Raw genomic sequence first — 23833 nt, 5'->3', positions numbered from 1 at the left:
TCGGTGTTTCATATAGAGGCCCAGCTATTAGACTGTAGTTAGGGATCCAGATGCAGCAAACCCCGGCCTCCCCAGGAACCCCTAAACTGTCTTCTAGTTTTAGAAGGGGTAAGGCTGCAAATGGCTTCTTCCCTTTCCTGGGATGGGCTTCTTCGACCTTCTGTGAGACTGAACCCCAGACAGGTCACCTTAGTCTGGGATATTTGAGCCTTTTTGTTAGACACCTTCTATCCTTTATTGGGTAGGTAGTTGAGAGGCCTCCTTAGTAGGGCTGACGATCAGAATGTCGTCTGCATATTGAAGGAGGGTTCCTTTCTCCAGAGGTAGAACTTTTAGGTCTTTAGCTAACGTTTCCCCAAAGGTGTGGGGATTTTTGAACCCTTGGGGCAGGACGCCCCAGCAGTATTTTTTTTTTTTTTTTGTATGTTGAGTCCTGCCACTCACAACCCAAAATTTTTTGTGACTCTGTGACTAATGGAATACAGAAGAAGTCATCATTGAAGTCTAATACAGAATACCATGTCCTGGTGAATGGTAGAATGACCAGCAGGGTGTAGGAATTAGGAACTACTGGATGTATATCCTCGGTGGATTCATTGACTGTCCTGAAGTCCTTTACCATGTCCCCAGCAGCCCACGGGGCTCTCGTCATCAGGCCCCTCCCAGGATACGGAGCTCACCTGGGCAGGTCCCCAGCAGCCCATGGGGCTCTCGTGGTCAGGGCCCTCTCTGGATACGGAGCTCACCTGGGCAGGTACCCAGCAGCCCACTGGGCCCTCGTGGTCAAGCCGCTCCCAGGATATGGAGCTCACCTGGGCAGGTACCCAGCAGCCCACGCGGCTTTCATGGTCAGGCCCCTCCCTGGATACGGAGCCCCCCTGGGCAGTTACCCCGGCAGGGCTGGTCACACAGGAACCGTGCACATAGCCGTCACTGCAGAGCACCCCCAGCCCACCTGTCGGTCAGAGCTGACCCAGAGCACCTCAGAGCAGGACTTTAACTAACAAACAGCACCTCCTACAGGTCTGTGACCCTGGGCTTCACTCTGTGCGGCCTCCCTCCGCCTGGTCTTCCAGAGGCTTCCACTGCAGCCGGGGCACCAGGCCTCTGTCTCCACCCCACCACCCCTCCTCTCCCTGACTCCTGGGTTCCTCTCATTAGGAGAGGGTCTTCGTGAAGTTGTCTCCCACTCATCGGCCAGATAAAATTATTAGAAAACAAGCCAGGGCTGCAACCCCTTGTCTATCCTGACCCTCAGGACTCTACACCTGTTCTTTGGACCTCGCCGGTGCAGCAAGGCCCATTTTCTGCAACTGTGAGCCCCTGAGGGGCGAGGATTGGCTGACCTGGGCAGCGTGACCTGGCCAGCCAGCCCTCCCCAAGAGTGCCTGGGTTAAGGTCAATATAAACACCCCTCCAAGCAGCAAGAGCCCCTGCAGCTGTGCCTGACGCCATATTCTCTGCCCCGTCAGCATTCTCGGGGCTGGGTTGGTGGGAGGGAGTGAGGGCCCACGGCTTTGTGGGTGGCCCGGTGTGAGTGGGGCCCTGCTGGACTTTCCGTAAGAGTTGCCAGGCTGCCACCTGCTAAAGAAGAGGATGTGTCACTCGTACCTGCCGCTGGAATTTCTCCCCGGGCAGAGGTGAGGAAGGAAAAAAGCAGTGGGGGCCGGGACAGGAGGGGTATCTCAGGCAGGGAAATGGAAAGCTTCCAGAAGAGCGCCCGGGGCCAGGACCATCCTGGCTGGCCTGCAGGCACCAAGTCGGCCTGCGTGCAGTCGCTGGTGTGGCTCCACGGCCCTTCCTCTAGGCTTTCAAGTCTTTGCACACATTCGGGTGTTTTACCTGGGAAGGGTGGGAACAGTTCAGCAGTAGCTGGCCTGGGGCTCACCTCACGTTTACTCACAGACGACTCGGCACGGTCCCCCAGCTTTGCAATGAGGACGCTCCTTGCAGTGGGGCTGCTGGCTGCATGAGAGACGATTCCCCACCTCTGACCAACTTCAGAATTGTTTACCACTGGAGCAAGTGCCCTGGTAGGGTTTTCCTCTGTATGAACCTAAATTTCTCTTTAGGTTCTGTTTTTTTTGTTTGTTTTTGTTTTTTCTTTTTTGGTTCAAGGTAGGTTTTATTCCCCTTTTTATATTTATAGATATAAGCATGGAAATAATCCATTCATATAAATACATCTATGTGAAGGAAAGAACTTTTTTTTCTGCTTTTTTTTAATATTATTTATTTTTTTAATTTTTAAATTTTATTTATTTTTTTATACATCAGGTTCTTATTGGTTATCTATTTTATACATATAAGTGTGTATATGTCAATCTCAGTCTCCCAATTCATCCCACCACCACCACCCCGCCACTTTCCCCCCTTGGTGTCCATACATTTTTTCTCTACATTTTTGTCTCTATTTCTGCCTTACAAACCAGTTCATCTGTACCATTTTTCTAGGTTCTACATGTATGCATTAATATACGATATTTGTTTTTCTCCTTCTGACTTACTTCACTCTGTATGACAGTCTCTAGATCTATCCACGTCTCTACAAATGACCCCATTTCATTCCTTTTTATGGCTGAGTAATATTCCATTTTATATATGTACCACATCTTTATCCATTTGTCTGTGTATGGGCATTTAGGTTGCTTTCATGACCTGGCTATTGTAAATAGTGCTGCAATGAACATTGTGGTGAATGTGTCTTTTTGAATTGTGGTTTTCTCTGGGTATATGCCCAGTAGTGGGATTGCAGGGTCATATGGTAATTCTATTTTTAGTTTTCTAAGGAACCTCCATACTGTTCTCCAAGGTGACTGTATCAATTTACATTCCCACAAATAGTGCAAGAGGGTTCCCTTTTCTCCACACCGTCTCCAGCATTTGTTGTTTGTAGATTTTCTGATGATGCCCATTCTAACTGGTATGAGGTGATACCTCATTGTAGTTTTGGTTTATATTTCTCTAATAATTAGTGATGTTGAGCAGCTTTTCTTGTGCTTCTTGGCCATCTGTATGTCTTTTGGGGACAAATGTCTATTTAGGTCATCTGCCCATTTTTGGATTGGGTTGTTTGTTTTTTTACTGTTGAGCTGCATGAGCTGTTTATATATACTGGAGATTAATCCTTTGTCTGTTGATTCATTTGCAAATATTTTCTTCCATTCTGAGGGTTTTCTTTTCATCTTGTTTGTAGTTTCTTTTGCTTTGCAAAAGCTTTTTGGTTTCATTTGGTCCCATTTTTTATTTTTTGTTTTTTATTCCATTACTCTAGGAGGTGGATCAAAAAAGATCTTGCTGCAATTTACGTCAAAGAGTATTCTTCCTATGTTTTCCTCTAAGAGTTTTATAGTGTCCCATCTTACATTTTGGTCTCTAATGCATTTTGAGTTTATTTTTGTGTATGGTGTTAGGGGGTGTTCTAGTTTAATTCTTTTACATGTAGCTGTCCATTTTTCCCAGCGCCACTTATTGAAGAGACTGTCTTTTCTCCATTGTATATCCTTACCTCTTTTGTCATAGATTAGTGGACCATAGGTGTGTAGGTTTATTTCTGGGCTTTCTTTAGTTTTTTCTACTACACCTGTTTTGGAGTATAATTGCTTTACAATAGTGTGTTAGTTTCTGCTGTATAAAAAAGTGAATCAGCTATACGTATACATATAAAACCATATCCCCTCCCTCTTGCACCTCCCTCTCACCCACTTATCCCACCCCTTTAGGTGGTCACAAAGCACCGAGCTGATCTCCCGGTGCTATGTGGCTGCTTCCCAGTAGCTATCGTTTTACATTTGGTAGTGTATATATATCCATGCCACCCTCTCACTTTGTCCCAGCTTTCCCTTCCCCCTCCCTCTGTCATCAACTGCTTTCTCCACATCTGTGTCCTTAATCCTTTCCTGCCCCTAGTTTCTTCATAAAGTTTTTTTTTGATTCCATATATATGTGTTAGCATATGGTATTTGTTTTTCTCTTTCTGACTTCACTCTGTAGGACGGACAGACTCTAGATCCATCCACCTCACTACAAATAACTCAATTTCCTTTCTTTTTATGGCTGAGTAATATTCCATTGTATATATGTGCCACATCTTCTCTATCCATTCATCTGTTGATGGACACTTAGGTTGCTTCCATGTCCTGGGTATTGTAAATAGAGCTACAATGCACATTGTGGTACATGACTCTTTTTGAATTATGGTTTTCTCAGGGTAAATGCCGAGTAGTGGGTTTGCTGGGTCATATGGTAGTTCTATTTTTAGTTTCTAAGGAACCTCCATACCGTTATCCCTAGTGGCTATATCAATTTACATTCCAACCAACAGTGCAAGAGAGTTCCCTTTTCTCCAATAAATGCCTCTCCAGCATTTATTGTTTGTAGATTTTTTGATGATGGCCATTCTGACTGGTGTGAGGTGATACCTCACCGTAGTTCTGATTTGCATTTCTCTAATGATTCGTGATGTTCAGCATCCTTTCATGTGTTTGTTGGCAACCTGTATATCTTCTTTGGAAAAATGTCTATTTAGGTCTTCTGCCCATTTTTGGATTGGGTTTTTTTGTTTTTGTGATATTGAGCTACATAAGCTGCTTGTAAATTTTGGACATTAATCCTTTGTCTTTTGCTTCATTTGAAAAAAATGTTCTACCATTCTGAGGGTTGCCTTTTCATCTTGTTTATGTTTTTCCTTGCTGTGCAAATTATTTTAAGTTTCATTAGGTCCAATTTTTTAATTTTTGTTTTTATTTCCATTTCTCTAGGAGGTGGGTCAAAAAGGATCTTGCTGTGATTGATGTCATAGAGTCTTCTGCTTATGTTTTCCTATAAGATTTTATAGTGTCTGGTCTTACATTTAGGTCTCTAATCCATTTTGAGTTTATTTTTGTGTATGGTGTTAAGGAGTGTTCTAATTTCATTCTTTTACATGTAGCTGTCAAGTTTTCCCAGAACCACTTATTGAAGACACTGTCATTTCTCCATTGTATATCCTTGCCTCCTTTGTCACAGATTAGTTAACCATAGGTATGTGGGTTTATCTCTGGGCTTTCTGTCCTGTTTTATTGATCTGTATTTCTGTTTTTGTGCCAGTACCATATTTTCTTGATTACTATAGCTTTGTAGTATAGTCTGAAGTCAGGAAGTCTGATTCCTCCAGCTCTTTTTTTTCCCCTCAAGAGTGCTTTGGCTATCCAGGGTCTTTCGTATCTCCCTACAAATTTTAAGATGTTTTGTTCTAGTTCTGTAGAAAATGCCACCAGTAATTTGATAGGGATTGCATTGAATCTGTAGATTGCTTTGGGTAGTGTTGTCATTTTCACAATATTGATTCTTCTAATCCAAGAACATTGTATATGTCTCCATCTATTTATGTCATATTTGATTTCTTTCACCAGTGTCTTATAGTTTTCTGAGTACAGGTCTTTTACTTCCTTAGATAGGTTTATTCCTATGTATTTTATTTTTTTGTTGCAATGATAATGGGATTTTTTCCTTAATTTCTCTTTCTGATCTTTCATTGTTAGTGTAAAGGAATGAAAGAGATTTCTGTGCATTAATTGTGTATCCTGCAACTTTACCAAATTCATTGATTAGCTCTAGTAGTTTTCTGGTGGCATCTTTAGGATTCTCTATCTATGGTATCATGTCATCTGAAAACAGTGACAGTTTTACTTCTTTTCCAATTTGTATTCCTTTTATTTCTTTTTCTTCTCTGATTGCTGCAGCTAGGACTTCCAAAACTATGTTGAATAATAGTGGCAAAAGTGGACATCCTCATCTTGTTCCTGATCTTAGAGGAAATGCTTTCAGTTTTTCACCATTGAGAATGATGTTTGCTGTCAGTTTGCCATATATGGGCTTTATTATGTTGAGGTAGGTTCCCTCTATGCCCACTTTCTGGAGAGTTTTTATCATAAATGGGTGTTGAATTTTCTCAAAAGCTTTTCCTGCATCTATTGAGATGATTATATGGTTTTTATTCTACAATTTGTTAATATGGTGTATCACATTGATTGATTTGTATTTATTGAAGAATCCTTGCATCCCTGGGATAAACCCCACTTGATCATGGTGTATGATCCTCTTAATGTGTTGTTCGATTTTCTTTGCTAGTATTTTGTTGAGGATTTTTACATTTATATTCATCAGTGATATTCATCTATAATTTTCTTTTTTTGTAGTATCTTTGTCTGGTTTTCGTTTTAGGGTGATGGTGGCATTATAGAATTAGTTTTGGAGTGTTCCTTCCCCTGAAATTTTTTGGAAGAGTTTGAGAAGGTTGGGTGTTAGCTCTTCCCTAAATATTTGATATAATTCACCTGTGATGCCATCTGGTTCTGGGCTTTTGTTGGAAGATTTTTAATCACAGTTTCAATTTCATTACTTGTGATTGGTCTGTTCATATTTTCTATTTCTTCCTGGTTCAGTCTTGGAAGGTTATACCTTTCTAAGAATTTGTCCATTTCTTCCAGGTTGTCCATTTTATTGGCATAGAGTTGCTTGTAGTAGTCTCTTATGATGGTTTGTATTTCTGCAGTGTCTGTTGTAACTTCATTTCTAATTTTATTGATTTGAGTCCTCTCCCTGTTTTTCTTGAGTCTGGCTAAAGGTTTATTATTTTTGTTTATCTTCTCAAAGAACCAGCTTTTAGTTTTATTGATCTTTGCTATTGTTTTCTTTGTTTCTATTTCATTTATTTCTGCTCTGATCTTTATGACTCCTTTTCTTCTACTAACTTTGGGTGTTGTTCTTCTTTCTCTAGTTCCTCTAGGTGTAAGGTTAGATTGTTTATTTGAGATTTTTCTTGTTTCTTGATGTAGGCTTGTATTGCTATATACTTCCCTCTTAGAACTGCTTTTTCTGCATCCCATAAGTTTTGGATCATCATGTTTTTGTTGTAATTTGTCTCTAGGTAGTTTTTGATTTCCTCTTTTATTTCTTCAGTGATCTCTTGTATTTAGTAACGTATTGTTTAGCCTCCATGTATTTGTGTTTTTTATGTTTTTTTCCCTGTAACTGATTTCTAATCTCATAGCATTGTGGTCGGCACAGCTGCTTGATGTGATTTCAGTTTTCTTAAATTTACTGAGGCTTTATTTGTGACCCAAGATGTGATCTATCCTGGAGAATGTTCCGTGTGCAGTTGAGAAGAACGTGTAATCTGCTGTTTTGGGATGGAATGTCCTATAAATATCAATTAAATTTATGTGGTCTATTCTGTCATTTACAGCTTGTGTTTCCTTATTAATTTTCTGTCTGGATGAGCACCACTGGTGTAAGTGAGGTGTTAAAGTCCCCTGCTATTATTTTGTTACTGTCAATTTCCTCTTTTATAGCTGTTAGCAGTTGCCTTATGTATTGAGGTGCTCCTATGTTGGGTACATATATATATATATATATATATATATATATTTTTTTTTTTTTTTTTTTTTTTTTTAACGGTACGTGGGGCTCTGACCACTGCGGCCCCTCCCACTGCAGAGCACAGGCTCCGGACGCACAGGCTCAGTGGGCATGGCTCACGGGCCCAGCCTCTCCGCAGCATGTGGGATCCTCCCGGACCGGGGCACGAACCCACGTCCCCTACATTGGCAGGCAGACCCTCAACCACTGCACCACCAGGGAAGCCCCATATATATTTATAATTGTTATATCTTCTTCTTGGATTGATCCCTTGATCGTGATGTAGTGTTTTTCCTTGTGTCTTGTAACATTCTTTAAAGTCTGTTTTATCTGATATGAGTATTGCTACTCCAGCTTTGTTTTGATTTTCATTTGCATGCAATATATTTTTCCATCCCTTCACTTTCACTCTGTATGTGTCCCTACGTCTGAAATGGGTCTCTTGTAGGCAGTGTATATATGGGTCTTGTTTTTGCATTCATTCAGCGAGCCTGTGTCTTTTGGTTGGAGCATTGAATCCATTCACGTTTAAGGTAATTATCGATATGTATGTTCCTATTACTATTTTCTTCATTGTTATTGGTTTGTCTTGGTGAGTCCTTTTCTTCTTTTGTGTTTCCCACTTAGAGAGGTTCCTTTAGTATTTGTTATAGAGCTGGTTTCGTGGTGCTGAATTCTCTTAGCTTTTGCTTGTCTGTAAAGCTTTTGATTTCTCCATCAAATCTGAATGAGATCCTTGCTGGGTGGAGTACTCTTGCTTGTAGGTTTTTCCCTTTCATCACTTTAAATTTATCATGCCACTCCCTTCTGGCTTCTAGAGTTTCTGCTGAGAAATCAGCTCTTAACCTTATGGGAGTTCCCTTGTATGTTATTTGTCATTTTTCCCTTGTTGCTTTCAATCATTATTCATTGTCTTTAATTTTTGTCAGTTTGATTACTATGTGTTTCGGCATTTTTCTCCTTTGGTTTATCCTGCCTGGCACTCTCTGTGCTTCCTGGACTTGGGTGGCTATTTCCTTTCCCATGTTAGGAAGTTTTCAACTATAATCTCTTCAAATATTTTCTTGGGTCCTTTATCTCTCTCTTCTCCTTCTGGGACCCCTATAATGTGAATGTTGTTGTGTTTAACGTTGTCCCAGTGGTCTCTTAAGGTGTCTTCATTTATTTTCATTCTTTTTCTTTATTTTGTTCCACGGCAGTGATTTCCACCTTTCTGTCTTCCAGGTCACTTATCCATTCTTCTGCCACAGTTACTCTGCCACTGATTCCTTCTAGTGTATTTTTTATTTCAGTTATTGTATGGTTCATCTCTGTTTGTTCTTTAATTCTTCTAGGTGTTTCTTCCTTAATTCTTCTAGGGCTTTGTTAAGCATTTCTTTCATCTTCTTGGTCTTTGCCTCCATTCTTTTTCCAAGGTCTTGGATCATCTTCACTATCATTATTCCGAATTCTTTTTCTGGAAGGTTGCCTATCTCCACCTCATTTCGTCTTTTGTCTGGGGTTTTATCTTGTTCCTTGATCTGGTATAAAGTCCTCTGAGTTTTCATTTGGTCTGTCTTTCTGTGAATGTGGTTTTCCTTCCACAGGCTGCAGAATTGTAGTTCTTCTTGCTTCTGCTGTCTGCCCTCCGGTGGATGAGTCTATCTTAGAGACTTGTGCAAGCTTCCTGATGGGAGGGACTGGTGGTGGGTAGAGCTGGGTGTTGCTCTGGTGGGCAGAGCTCAATAAAACTTTAATCCACTTCTCTGCTGATGAATGGGGCTGGGTTCCCTCCCTGTTGGTTGTTTGGCCTGAGGCAACCTAGCACTGGAGCCTACCTTGCTCTGGGTGGGGCTAAAGCCTACACTGGGAGGGCTCTTGCCAAGGAGTATATCCCAGAACTTCTACTGACAGTGTCGTTGTCCCCACGATGAGCCACAGCCACACCCTGCCTCTTCAGGAAACCCTCTAAAACTAGCAGGTAGGTCTGGTCAGTCTCCTATGGGGTCACTGCTCCTTCCCCTGGGTCTTGATGTGCACGCTACTTTGTGTGTGCCCTCCAAGAGTGGAGTCTCTGTTGAGACTCTGAGTCTCTGAGTGGAGTTGTGACTCTGAGACTCTGAGTGGAGTCGCACAGACTCTGGGTCCTGTGAAGCTTCGATGCTTTGTGGTTCTAGAAATCCTATAGGAGATGGTCCAAAGCAGGTAAAGCTACTGCTGTCAGTAGAGATGGTGAAACCAAAGATCTGCAGTTCTGACTAGAGGTGCCGATGTACATACAGGACAGAATCATCTCGTGTGAATGTAGTTCAGGCACGTTTAAGATGAATGCAGTCATGTTAATGCCTAACATATTCTATCCTGTGCCTCCCCTCAGTGACCCCCTCCTCAGTTCCTGAGGCTCCTGTAAGTCATGTACAGGGGAATGGAGAGTGGGCTCTGTCCAGTCTGAGCTCTGAGTTTCCCTGTGTATCTTAGGATACTTTGTATTTCTGTGGTGTCTGTTGTAACATTGTCTCTTTCATTTCTGATTTATTTGGGCCCTCCCTTTTTAAAAAAAACATACTATTGTTGTCTTTTATTCTTTACAGAAGTTTAATAAGTGTTAGATCTACTACCCTTACTTTATGGATATTTTTTGCAGTGAGATTTTTACTTTTGTTTGTTTTCTTGTTACTATCAAAAATTAGCGAGACTTCTTTTAAGCTACCTTCAACATTGCTTATAAAGCTGCTTTATTAGTGATGACAGAGCCTTAATGGAAGTCGTGTTCTGGTTGTAAATTAGAATGTACTGTGCCAGCAAAAAGGCCCTTAGGTTTATGTCTCATTACTTCTTGTTCTTTTTTTAATTTAATTTTTATTTTTTATCAGAGCAAATTTGATTAAAATGTTTTGTTCTAGGTGTGCAAGATGTGGTTCTTTTACATATATACATATATCTATACTTCTTCGAATCATTTTCCCATGTAGGTTATGACACAATGTTGAGTAGCCTTCTCTCGGTTTTCCATAGGTCTTTGGTGATGATGTATTTCACATGTGTTTCTATATCTGTGTTAACCCCAATATCCTAATGTATCCAATACTCACACGTTTCCATTTGGTGAACCGTAAGTTTGTTTAATGATTCTGTGATTGCCTTTCTTTGTGGAAATATCTTCATTGGTATCAATTTTTAGCTAACACCTATAAGTAATATTATAGGATATGTGTCTTTTGCTTTCTGAGTTAGTACAAGCTGCCAGATTACCTCTAGAATCCTCTATGGTGCTTCAAATGGCATGGTTTCATTTTTTTCCTTAGCTAATATTCCATCTGTACATGTACCAGTTCTTCCTTGTCCACTCACCTCTTGATGGACTTTTTGGTTGCCTCCATGTCTTGGCTATTGTAATACTACTGCAATGCAGATTTGCCTGCCTCTGTCTTTCCAATGCTCTCTTCTTATGTTATAGGCCCAGGATTGGGCCTGCTGTATCATACAGTAGCTCAGTGTTTACCTTTTAAAGGCACCACCATTCCGTTCTCATTAGTGGCTCTTTCCAGGTTACATCACAATTAAATTGGAGGGTATGTATTTCTCCACAACACCTTCAGCATTTAGTGTTTGTAGTTTCCTTGCTGATAGTTATTCTGACTGGTGTGAGCTAATACCTCTTTGTGGTTGGATTTGCATGCACCTAATAATCCATTGAAATTGAGTTTTAAGGCATGTCCCTTCTTTTTCAAACTGTGAATAGAGCTTACCTCTTCAAATTCTTTTCTTGAGTATGTGCCACATTTTGAAATTTCTTGGCCATTACTTCCCTCAAGACATTTTGAGGGCAGGTTTCATATTCAGCCCTGCAGTACTTGTGCATATGAAGTGATCATTAGCACAGGTTTTAAAGCTGCTGTCGCAGGTAACGGCAAGAGGGCGACAGCATTTCTACATCCCCCACTCTGATAACTAGGGAAACAGACCTTCCTGCCAGTGGTGTTCCTCAGTTATAAATTAGAGTGGAATGTTCCCGGATAAACCCCCAAATGGTTATGTCTCCATACTTATGTTGTTTTTTAAATATAATTTATATTTTTCATTGTAGTAATACTCCATTGTGTACATGGACCACATCTTCTTTGTGCATTCCTCTGTTGATGGACATTTTCATTGCTTCCAAGTGTTGGCTATGGTAAATATTGCTGGAGGGCAGGATTGTCAGCCTGTCTCTTTTTGATTCTCATCTTCTCAGGTGATAAACCCAGCAGTGTGTATGCTTGATGGAATGGTAGCTCAATGTTTACCATTTCAAGGCACCCGAATTCTGTTTTCATTAGTGGCTCTTACCACGTCCAACATACAACCGAATGTACGCCTTTCTCTGCAATCCCTTCAGCATTCATTGTTTCCAGAACTTTTGCTGATGTCATTCAGACTGGTGTGAGATGATGAATTTTTGTAATTTGGATTTGCTGGTCTTTAATAATTACTAATGTTCAGCATTTTCCCAGGCCTTTTCCTTTTCTTTAAAAAAAAAAAAAAAGAAAAACTATGTGAGTACAATATACCTCTTGAAATTGTCTTCTTGGAATGTTGCCCTCTTTTGAATTTTCTGGTCGATTTTTCACCCCAGGACTTTTTTGAGAGCAGGTGTCATTTACAGGTCTGCAATGATTGTGAATATTTAGTGACCATTAGCACTGCGTTTACAGCTGCTGTTGAGGGATAAGGCCACAAGGCGGCAGCATTTCTCCATTCCCAAATCTGATTATTAGGGTAGCAGAGCCTTTCTGGAAGTCGTGTCCCTAGACTGTAAATTAGAATGGAATGTGCCAGGAAAAAACCCCATAAGTTTATGTCTCATTACTTCTTGTTCGTTATTTTAATTTTTTTAATCGGGGTAATGATTAGAATATTGTTTGTCCTAGGTGTACACAATCTGGTTCATTTAGACATTATATATGTCTAGTCATGTACAGAAGCTATTCCCATGTAAATTATTACAGAGTGTTCCGTAAACCTCCCTTGCTATATGGTCGGTCTTTTTGTTATATGTATTTATTGGTATTTGTATACGTATGGTAAAATTAATCTTAATTTATCCATTCCCCCCACCTTTCCTTTTAGATGAGCACAGTTTGTTTTCTAAGTATGTGAGTGTCTTTCTCTGTGGAAATATGTTAATTTGTGTCAGTTGTTAGATATCACCTATAAATGATATCATAGGATATATGTCGTTAGCTTTCCAACATACCTCATGTTCTGTGATTATCTCTAGTCTCATCTATGGTGCCTCAAAGAGCAGTGTTTCATTGTTTTCCATGGCTAATATTCCACTGTGTACATGGACCACTTCCGCTTTATCCATTCATCTGTTGGTGGACATTTTGGTTGTTTTCATGCCTTGGCTATTGTAAATATGGCTGCACTGCAGCTGCTACAGCCTGTGTCTTCTCGATTCTGGTCTTCTCAGGTGAGAGGCCCAGTGGTGGACCTGCTGCATCGAATGGTGGCTCAATTTTCACATTTAAACGCAACTCCTTTCTGTTCTCATTATTGCTGTTACCACTTTACATCTCAGCAGCAGCTAGAGGATACACAGTTCTCTAAAACCCCTTCAGCATTTATTGTTCGTAGAATTTTTGCTGAAGGTCAGTCGACTAGTGTGAGTTGAATCCATTTTGTAGATAAGATTTGCATGAGTCTAATAATTCCTGATGTTGAGCTTTTATCGATTTTCCTTTTTTAAAAAAAGAGGAAAACTTACCTCTTCATACTATCTCCTTGAAATTTTTGCCTGTTTTGAATTTTTTTGGCCATTCCCTAGCTCAGGATACTTTTTGAGGGCAGGTGTCCTTTACAGCCCTGAGACCTTGTGAATGTTAAGTGACCATTAGCTGTGGCCTTAAACCCCTCTTGCGGGAAATGGCCACAAGTCAACAGCATTTCTACATTTCGAACTCTGGGTTTTTGGTCAGTAGAGCCTTCTTGGAAATCGTGTTAGGAGGCTGAAAATTAGAGTAGAATGTGCCAGGGCAAATCCCCAAGAGCTTATATCTCCTTATTTCTTGTTTGTTTTTTAAATTTAATTTTTAGTTATTATCAAAACAAATTAGATAAAAATGATGTGCTTTTCTAGGTGTACAGAGTTTGGTTTATTATGTCTATGTATCTATCTATTCATCTCTGGATCCTTTCCCATGTAGGTTATTACAGAGTGTTGAGTAGATCTCGCTTGGTATTCCACAGGTATTTTGTGATTATATATTTCATATGTATTAGTACATGTCTTTTAACCCCCATATCCTAATTCATCCATTCCTTACACCTTTCCATTTGCTTAAACATAATTTTTTTTTGTTAATCCATGCGTGTCCTTCTCTTGGAAATAAGTTCTTGGGTATCAATTTTTAGGTGATACCTAGAAGTGATGTCATAGGATATTTGTCTTTTGGTTTCTTTCTTACTTCAACTTGAGTGATGATCTTTAGGTCCTTCTATGGTGGTGCAAACAACACTGTTTCATTCTTTTCCATGGCTAATATTCCATTGTATACGTGGGCCTCTTCTTCGTTGTGTGTTGTTCTGTTGATGTACATTTTGGTGTCTTCCAAGTCTTGGCTATGGCAAATGTTCCTGCAGTGCATGATTGCCAGCCTGTGTCTTTTTGATTCTGCTCTGCTCAGGTGATAGGCCCATAAAAGGGCCTACAAGATCACATAGTACCTCACGTTTTTCGTTTAAACACACATCCATTCTGTTCTCACTACTGGCTGTTACCAGTTTACATCCCCCCAGCAACTAGAGGGTATACAGTTCTCTGAAAGCCCTTCAGCATTTATTCTTTGTAAACTTTTTGCTGATGATCATTCTGACGGCTGTAAGGTGAACGTTTCTGTAGATTGGATTTGCATGGCTTTATTAATTCCTGATGTTGAGCATTTTTCCATGCTTCTTTTTCTTTAAACAAACAAAAAGAAAGAAAGACAAAGTGTGCATAACATATGCCTGTTGAAATTGTCTTCTTGAAATGTTGACGTCTTTTGAATTTTCTGGTCGATTTAGGAAACAACTATACATGATATCATAGGATAGGTGTCCTCCGCTTTCTCACTTACTATCAGTTGCCTGATTACCTCTAGACTCATCTATGGTGCTGCAAATGGTATTGTTTCGTTTTCTTTCTTGGGTAATATTCCATCTGTACATGTACCCGTTCTTCTTTGTCCACTCATCTGTTGATGGACTTTTTGGTTGCTTCCATGTCTTGGCTATTATAATACTGCTGCAGTACAGATTTGCATGCCTGTGTCTTTCCAATTCTGTCTTCTTACGTTATAGGCCCAGGAGTGGGCCTGCTGCATCGTATAGTAGCTCAAAGTTTACCTTTTCAAAGCACCTCCATTCTATTCCCATTAGTGGCTCTTACCAGGTTATGTCCCACTTCAAATTGAGGGTATGCATTTCTCCACAACCCCTTCAGCATTGACTGTTTGTAGTTTTTTGGCTGATGGTTATTCTGAGGGGTGCGAGGTGTTACCTCTTTGTGGTTGGATTTGCATGTGTCTCATAATGCCTTGAAAGTGAGCTTTCAGGCATGTCCTTTTATTTTTCAAACTCTGAGTATAGGTTACTTCTTCAAATGGTTTTCTTGAAGTTATGTGCCACATTATGAAATTTTTTGGCCTTTACCTGCGTAAAGACATTTTGAGATCAGGTTTCATTTACAGCCCTGCAGTACTTTTGCATATGAACTCACCATTAGCACAGATTTTAAAGCTGCTGTTGCAGGTAACGACCAGAGAGCAGCAGCATTTCTACATTCACTACTTTGGTACCTAGGGAAACAGCCCTCCTGCCAGTGATGTTCCTCAGTTATAAATTAGAGTGGAATGTGCCATGATAAACCTACAAAAGCTTATATCTCCTTACTTATGTTTGCTTTTTAAATTTAATTTATATTTTTTATTGGAGTAATATTCCATTGTGTACATGGACCACTTCTTCTTTGTGCATTCCTCTGTTGATGGATATTTTCGTTGCATCCAAGTGTTGGCTATGGGAAATATTGCTCGAGTGAAGGATTGCCAACCTGTGACTTTTTGATTCTCATTTTCTCACGTGATAGGCCCAGCAGTGGGTATGTTTCATTGACTGGTAGCTCAGTGTTTACATTGCAAAGCACCTCCATTGTGTTTTCATTAGTGGTTCTTACCATGTCCCACTTAGTACCAAGGGTAAGCATTTCTTCAAAACCCCTTCAGCATTCATTGTTTGCACAATTTTTGCCGATGGCCATTCTGACTGGTGTTAGCTGATAGGTTTTTGTAAATTGGGTTTGCATATCTTTAATAATTCCTAATGTTCAGCATTTTTTCCAGGCCTTTTTTTTTTCTATTAAAAAAAAAGTGTGAGTACAATATACCTCTTGAAATTTTCTTCCTGGATGGTTGCCCTCTTATGAATTTTTTGGTCGATTTTAGACCCCAGGATTTTCTTTTGAGGTTAGGTGTCATTTACAAGTCTGCAATGATTGTGAATATTTAGTGACCATTAGCACTGGCTGTAAAGCTGCGGTTTGGGGAAACGGCCACAAGGCGGCAGCATTTCTCCATTACCAAATCTAGTTACTAGCGTAGCAGTGGAAGTCGTGTCCCTCGGTTGTAAATTAGAATGGAATGTGGCAGGAAAAACCCCTATGAGTTTATGTCTTATTACTTCTTGTTCGTTGTTTTAATATTTTTTAATCGGGGTAATGATTAGAGTATTCTTTGTCCTAGGCGTACACAATCTGGTTAATTTGTACACTAAATATGGCTATTCATGTACAGAACCTCTTCCCATGTAAATTATTACAGAGTGTTCCCTAGACCTCCCTTGCTATGTGGTCGGCCTTTTTGTTATATGTATTTAATTCGTATTTGTATACGTATGATAAGCCTAATCTTAATTTATCCATTCTTACCACCTTTCCTTTTAAATAAGCATACTTTGTTTTCTAAGTCTGTGATTGTCTTTCTCTGTGGAAATATGTACATTTGTGTCAGTTGTTAGATAGCACCTATAAGTGATATCATAGGATATATGGCTTTTGCTTTCCGAGTTACCGCATGTTCCGTGATTATCTCTAGGCTCTTCTATGGTGCCTCAAAGAGCAGTGTTTCATTGGTTTCCATGGCTAATATTCCATTGTGTACATGGACTACTTCTTCTTTATCCATTCATCTGTTGATGGACATTTTGATTGCTTCCATGTCTTCTCTATTGTGAATATGGCTGCAGTGCAGCTGTTTCAGCCTGTGTCTTCTCGATTCTGGTCTTCTCAGGTGAGAGGCCCAGTGGTGGGCCAACTCCATCGAATGTTAGCTCAATTTTTACTTTTAAACGCAGCTCCTTTATGTTCTCATTATTGGCTGTTAACACTTTACATCTCACCAGCAGCTAGAGGGTACACAGTTCCCTAAAACTCCTTCATTTATTGTTTGTAGACTTTTTGCTCGAGGTCAGTCGACTGGTGTGAGTTGAAACCTTTTTGTAGATTAGATTTGCATGAGTGTAATAATTCCTGAGGTTGAGCTTTTATCCATTTTCGGTTTTTTTTTTTTTTTGAAAAGACAGTGAGTAAGACTTACGTCTCCATACTATCTTCTTGAAAATTTTGCCTGTTTTGAATTTTTTTGGCCATTCCCTACCTCAGCACAATTTTTTTAGGACAGTGTCCTTTACAGCCCTGAGGCCTTGTGAATGTTAAGTGACCATTATGTGTGGGTTTAAAGCCGCTCTTGCAGGAAACGGCCACAAGGTGTCAGCATTTCTATATTTCCAACTCTGGGTTTTTGGGCAACAGAGCTTTCCTGGAAATCGTGTTAGTAGGCTTCAAATTAGAGTGGAATGTGCCAGCGCAAACCCCCAAGAGCTTATATCTCCTTACTTGTTGTTTTTTTTTTTTTAATTTAATTTTTATTAGGTATCAGAGCCAATTTGATAAAAAAAAACGTTGTTTCTCCAAGGTGTACAGAATCTGGTTTATCATATCAATGTATCTGTCTATTCATCTTTGGATCCTTTCCCGTGTAGGTTGCTACAGAGTGTTGAGTAGACCTCTCTTGGTATTCCATAGATATTTTGTGATTACATATTTAATATGTATTAGTACATGTCTTTTAACCCCCATATCCTAATTCATACATTCCTTACACCTTTCCATTTGGTTAAACATAATTTTTTTTTCTTAATCCATGATTTTCCTTCTCTTGGAAATAAGTTCATGAGTATCAATTTTTAGGTAACACCTAGAAGTGATGTTGTAGGATATCTCTCTTTCAGTTTCTTTCTTACTTCAAGTTGGGTGTATCTCTAGGTCCTTATATGGTGGTGCAACCGGCACTGTTTCATTGTATTCCATGGCTAATCTTACATTGTGTACATGGACACTTCTTCTTTGTGCAGAGTCCCCACACCCTTTACCTGGGGTCGCACATCCACACTCACCACGGTGACCCCACCTCCCCAGACCCTGCACCTAAAGTCACACGTTGTCTCTCAACAGGTGACCCCTTCTACTCAGACCCCTCCACCTGAGTCACATGTCCACAGTCCCAGGGGGAACCGCCCTCCCCAGACTCCCCCAACTTGGGTCACACATGCACAGTCTCCAGGGTGACCTCACCTCCCCAGAACCTGCACCTGGTGTGACATGTCCCCTTGGTCAGGACACCATGGCTCTGCTGGTGGCTCCCCTAATGTGGAAACATGCTATGTTCCTGGGACCTCCTGGGATGGGAAAAAGTGGCAGGTGGGTCTCCTCTCCCCACACTTGTACCAGAGAAGTCCTCCTCTTTTCACTTTGGTTCTGTTGATTGTACCTGTTTTTAAAGCTTTCATGCTAGAGGTGAACACACTACTTGGTTCTGGCAGCCTCAGTCCTTTCTTGTCTCCCACGCTTGTTGAGATAACTCACAGGACAGCAGGGCTTGAAAGCCGAGGGGAAGCTCTGGACACTTCTGAGTAGGGACGGTAGACTGGAAGGAGAGCTCAGCAGCAACCTCAGCTGTTACCCATCGGCCTTTTGCCTGATCTGCATGCCCTGCAACCAATTCACCAGCTAAACCTGCCTCCCTACGCACCATGCATGTGCTGGTGAATTGGAATTATTGCCAGGTAGCCCTTCTGTGGATTCTCCACGAGCCCCAGGGAAGGTGAAACTTGCGGGGATTAAGACTAAGTCCCCGACCATAGCACTGACCCTTGGGAGGACCAGGTAAGCACACTCAGAAGAGCGCTGTTACTTAGACAAGCCCACCTCAGCTCCAGACCCCAGACATCTAAGCACTGACCTTCAGATGCGGGCACGGAGCTTACCAGTACTGAGGCCAGGCAGGTTTTCTACCCAGGTTCCCATAGTCCTAGCATACACAGAACATGGTCAGATCTAAATCTTCTTATTATAGACAACACATGGTCAGCTCTAAACATAATCAGTAGATAGGACATGCAGAGGTCTAAATCCACCATGTAGACAGAACTTGATCATGTTTAAACTAGCTTAGGGCTGATCTCGTAGGAGGTACAGATGACACACATCGGTCTCTCATCTTTGGACACCCACATAAGGAAACTGAACAAAATCTTTGTCATTAAACATTTCAACAGGCAAAACCGAAATGTTACCAATATCTCTGGCCACCTGATGGTCAGGATCCACGGGTGAGCCACGAACTTCTTAGAGTGCAGCCCCGTCTGCTGCCAGGACAGACAAGAAGTAGCCTGATTCCAGCCTCCCAGGCTTCCAGAAGGAGGCTGCCACACTGGAAGCCCAGGCAGGACAGTCCTGCATGGTCCGGGCCGGGAGACCCGGTCTGTCCATTCTGCTGGCCGATTCCGGGCAGGGCGCTCAGGGTCGCTGAGAGCCCTGCACTCAGGTCCTGCTTCCCTGCAGCGTGTGCGTGTGTGTGTGCGTGTGTGTGTTTGTGTGTGTAGAGGGGGCGGTGGCTGACGGCTCCCATGGCTCCTGTCCCTGGCACCACGCTGTCTTCGAGGAGAGGCATGGGGTGAGGTAGGGACACAGAAGCCGTTGGAGAGGAGAACCCACCACGGAACTCCTTGCACACTGGCTCGGCCCACCTGGTGACCCACCTGCCCATTGTGGTCCGCATGTTACCACACAGCCCCCACCCACGAGGGCACGGCGCCTGCTCTTTCAAAAGCACAAGGTCTCACATGAAGGAGACCCAGTGGGGACTGTCACGCCCCCACTCCTGATGCTGAGATTGGGAGAATGAGCCCCCTTGACTGGGCGATGGGACCCTGCGAGGAAAGAGGTGGTGGCCCCATCCAAGTCGGGGCCTGGCTGAGAGATGGGAACACAGGAGCCAAGTGCAGGGCCTGGAGGCCAGGCCAACAGGAGGGGCACCCCCAGCCTTGGCCAGGCTCTCCAACTGTGACATTGTAGCTTTAGGGGACCTGGGGCAGGTGACTGAATGTAATGGGGGTTTAAACTGGACCCTGAATGGGGCTTAAAGAAGGTGTGAAGGATGTTACTGAGACAGTGACAGTCATTGGAAGACAGACTCTGTGTCAGGACATCCTGCTCCATCCATTTAAATCCCCGAGATCTGTGACCTTTACGTGGCTATGCAGGATTGTTAGAGCAGCTGCATGTGGATATATCTGCAAGTGGTTCCAGCAAACACACAGTTGTGCACACCGGCAGGCACAGCACACACACAAACGTGCAGGTGCACAGCACAAATATATTCACAGACTAGCATATGAACACACATGCACACATATGCCCATGAACACATTAACGTGAGAAAGTGCACACTAACTAACGTGTGCAAGTGCACATTACCTATACACATGCACAGCATATGTATGCAAACAGGCACATGCACACACATGTACATAGCACACACACAGGGAATAAACTGAATCCATAAAGTGAATCCGTAAAGCATTCGGTCCTGAACACAGGTGAAGCTGACATGTATTTTTCCCTTTTCTTAGCTTTGATGTTTTTCACATTAAAAAGTTTAAGAAAAAAAAGTTAATGGCAAATGACTTTTGATTCATAGGATATTCTGACGTTATTCCACAAACATTATGACAGGAGAAATGAATGTCGATATTATATGTGTCCACTAACGGATGAATGGAGAAGAAAAACATGGTCCATCAATACAAGGGAATGTTATTCAGCCTAAAAAGGGAGGCAATTCTGACACAGGCTGCAGCAGGGATGAACCTTGAGGGCACTATGCTCAGTGATGTAAGCTAGACACAAAAAATCAAACAGTGCTTGATCCACTCATACAAGGCCCCTAGAGCAGTCGGAAACATAGAGACAGAATGTAAGATGTTGAGTGCCAGGGGCTGAGGGGGGGACAATGGGAACTGAGTGTTTAATGGGGACTGTTTCAATTTTGCAAGATGAAAGAGTTCTGGAGGACGATGGCGGTCAGGTTTGCACAACACTGAGAATTACTTCTTGACCCTGAAATGTACACTTAAAAATGGTTAAGATAGTAAAGTTTATGTTTTGTGTATTTGACCACGATTTTTAAAACTTTTTTAAAAACAACAGGAAGTAGTGCATGAATACCACAAGATGCACAACTTCACTAACAACCGAGGGATTAAAACCATAAGAAAACTACTGTGGAAACTCCTACCAGAATGTCAGACATGAAGACACAGTATCAAATACCATCAGCATGTGGAGCAATGGGAAGCCTGGTGCGCAGCAGGGGGTGCAACCACTTCTGAAACAATTGGGCCTCAGAGAGCGAAGTCCGTGCACACAGACCAAGAGTGTTCCTCCCAGCTGAACAAAAACCCCACAGCCCTGCACCAGGACACACGGACATGGACTCTGCAGCCACAGGAGCCAAACCTGAAAGAAGCTGAAGGCCATCACAAGCGGATGCAGAAATGAACGATGCACGCTCCTATGAAGGAATATTCCACAGCAATGGAGTACATTTTGTTTAAAGATAGTAAAACTATAAAAATTATTTTTAAAAAAAACTATATTCACAAGATGAAAGAATCTATAATTCTGGCACCTAGGGATTGTCAAATGCTCCTAAAAATAGATTGTTGTGGAAATGTTTATTGTAAGGAAATTGACGTATTCTCTAGGAAGGACAGGGTGAATGGGCCTGCTACATTTTCTACACTGAAGACAATTACAGGTTTTGATTCTACTTCTGCTAAATCAAGTGGGGTTTCATTGGATTTCTGCTACTGGGGAGATAATCAAATTCTGGGTAGCGGTCAGGAGAAAATTTGTCATAGGTGTTCTCGTGTAATAATTGAAAGTGTTGAAAGTGTAAATGATCCATTTATCAGTAAGACTGAGAAGAGAAAAACTGGTACATTACTTCATATGAGATTGTATGTTCTACTGTCCCTAGGGCTCCAGTGAGTGAGTATTTTGAATCTGAAGCTCATCCAGATCAGAGGATGGAATAAATGGAATAAAGGGCTAGGTGTGATATGGCTAATATAAATAGTATGCCTACATTTATATGAATTCATAGATAAGATATGGGAAGAGGAATTCATGTTGTGAGAGCCAAGGTTAAGGCTAGCATTGGGGCAATAATATATAAATTGATGATGTTGATGGACACAGTGGTTCTTTAATAAGTAATTTGAATGCCTCAGCAATGGGTTGTAGTCATCCATGGGGGCTGATGATTTTTGGCCCTTTCTGGATTTGTATATAACCTAGGATTTTCCATTTAGTTAATATGAGGAATGCTATGGTGAATTAAATTGGGTAATTTGTGAAAGAATGTTGATTATAAACATATTCTTAGGAAGAGGACTTGAACCAGTGGAGATAAAGGTTTCAGTTTTACATAATTACTGGGCTCTGCCACCGTAACAAACCCTGTTCTACAGTAGGGTACGTATAAATTAATTGAATGTAGATTATATCATCATTTAGTTTGCAGACATTTTGTAAAGTAAGCCTTATTGCTCTTGTCCTTTCATACTGGAAGAAATCTGCCATAGACAGAAAGCAACCAGGATGACTCCAGTCTGAACTCAGATCATGTGAGACTTTAATCATTGAACAGACAATTAATAGCAGTTATACCATTGAAACATCGTGATGCAGCATCAAGGTCATAAACCATATTGCCGATATGAACTCCAGAATACAATTACACTGTTATCCCTAGTAAAACTTGTTCCATTGATCAGTGTTTTAGAAGAATAGGTGATAAAGCATTTTGACTAGCTGGTCTAAATTTTGATCACTCAGAGGTGGTTTTATTCTCCAAAATATAAATGGCGCACAGGCTCAAGGCGCACCGGCTTCAGTAGTTGTGGCACCCAGGCTCAGTAGTTGTGGTCCACTGGCTTAGTTGCTCCGTGGCAAGTGGGATCTTCCCGGACGAGGGATCGAACCCGTGTCCCCTGCATTGGTAGGCGAATTCTTAACCACTGCATCACCAGGGAAGTCCCAGAATCGAAGTCTCCCTTTTAGTATACCTTAAGCCCAAAGATTCCATGGAAAATTGTTACAGAAAATAAGACAATAAAATATTGTAAGGACTATAACAGAAGCATATAGTACACGGTTCATATAGACACATCCCAAGCAGTTACAAAGTATATTAAAATGGAGGCTGCAATTTTATTATTTTTTAATTATTTTCTTAACATCTTTATGGAGTATAATTGCTTTACAATGATGTGTTATTTTCTGCTTTTTAACAAAGTGAATCAGTTATACATATGCATATATTCCCATATTTCTTCCCTCTTGCATCTCTCTCCCTCTCACCCTCCCTATCACACCCATCTAGGTGGTCACAAAGCACCGAGCTGCTCTCCCTGTGCTATGAGGCTGCAATTTTAATAGAATAAGATAAATTATACCCACAAACTCCCAATATTTCCTGAAACATTGCAATCTGAAACCCTACTGTAAGAAGCAGAAGATTCCAGGAGACATTCTACAAATGAAGGACTCTAAACCCTGTGGTTGGATAAGGAATTCTGGAAGGAAGGTATCCTCACCCAAGGAGAGCAGGTTCCTATACTTCTCTAACATCACATCCCTGTACAATTCCCACTGACCTTGGTCCAGGCATTCTAACTCCTCTTGAGAGAAATCTATGGCCATATCCTGGAATGTGAGCAGTCCCTGAAATTAAAAGTACACATGCCATCTGGCCACGGGAATAGTTAATAATGTGACTCAAGAAGAAAACAGCAAGTTAAGAGAACTGGTTTTAATTTAGAAGAGTGTCCTCAATTATCCACAAATAAATACATACATACATACATACATACATACATACATAAATAAATTTTACAAAGTAACTTTCTCTACCTTATTTCTAACTACAAGAAAAGAGTGTGGCATGTGATCCACAAAACCAGTATAGAGACTATACTTATCTGGAAAAGAAATGGTAAAATGATGGTTTCAACACAGGCATATGCATTT

The sequence above is a fragment of the Mesoplodon bidens genome (genome assembly GCF_964165515.1).
Source record: "Mesoplodon bidens genome assembly, chromosome: 2".
NCBI classification, from domain to species: Eukaryota; Metazoa; Chordata; class Mammalia; order Artiodactyla; family Ziphiidae; genus Mesoplodon; species Mesoplodon bidens.
Note: the sequence above shows the minus strand (reverse complement) of the source record.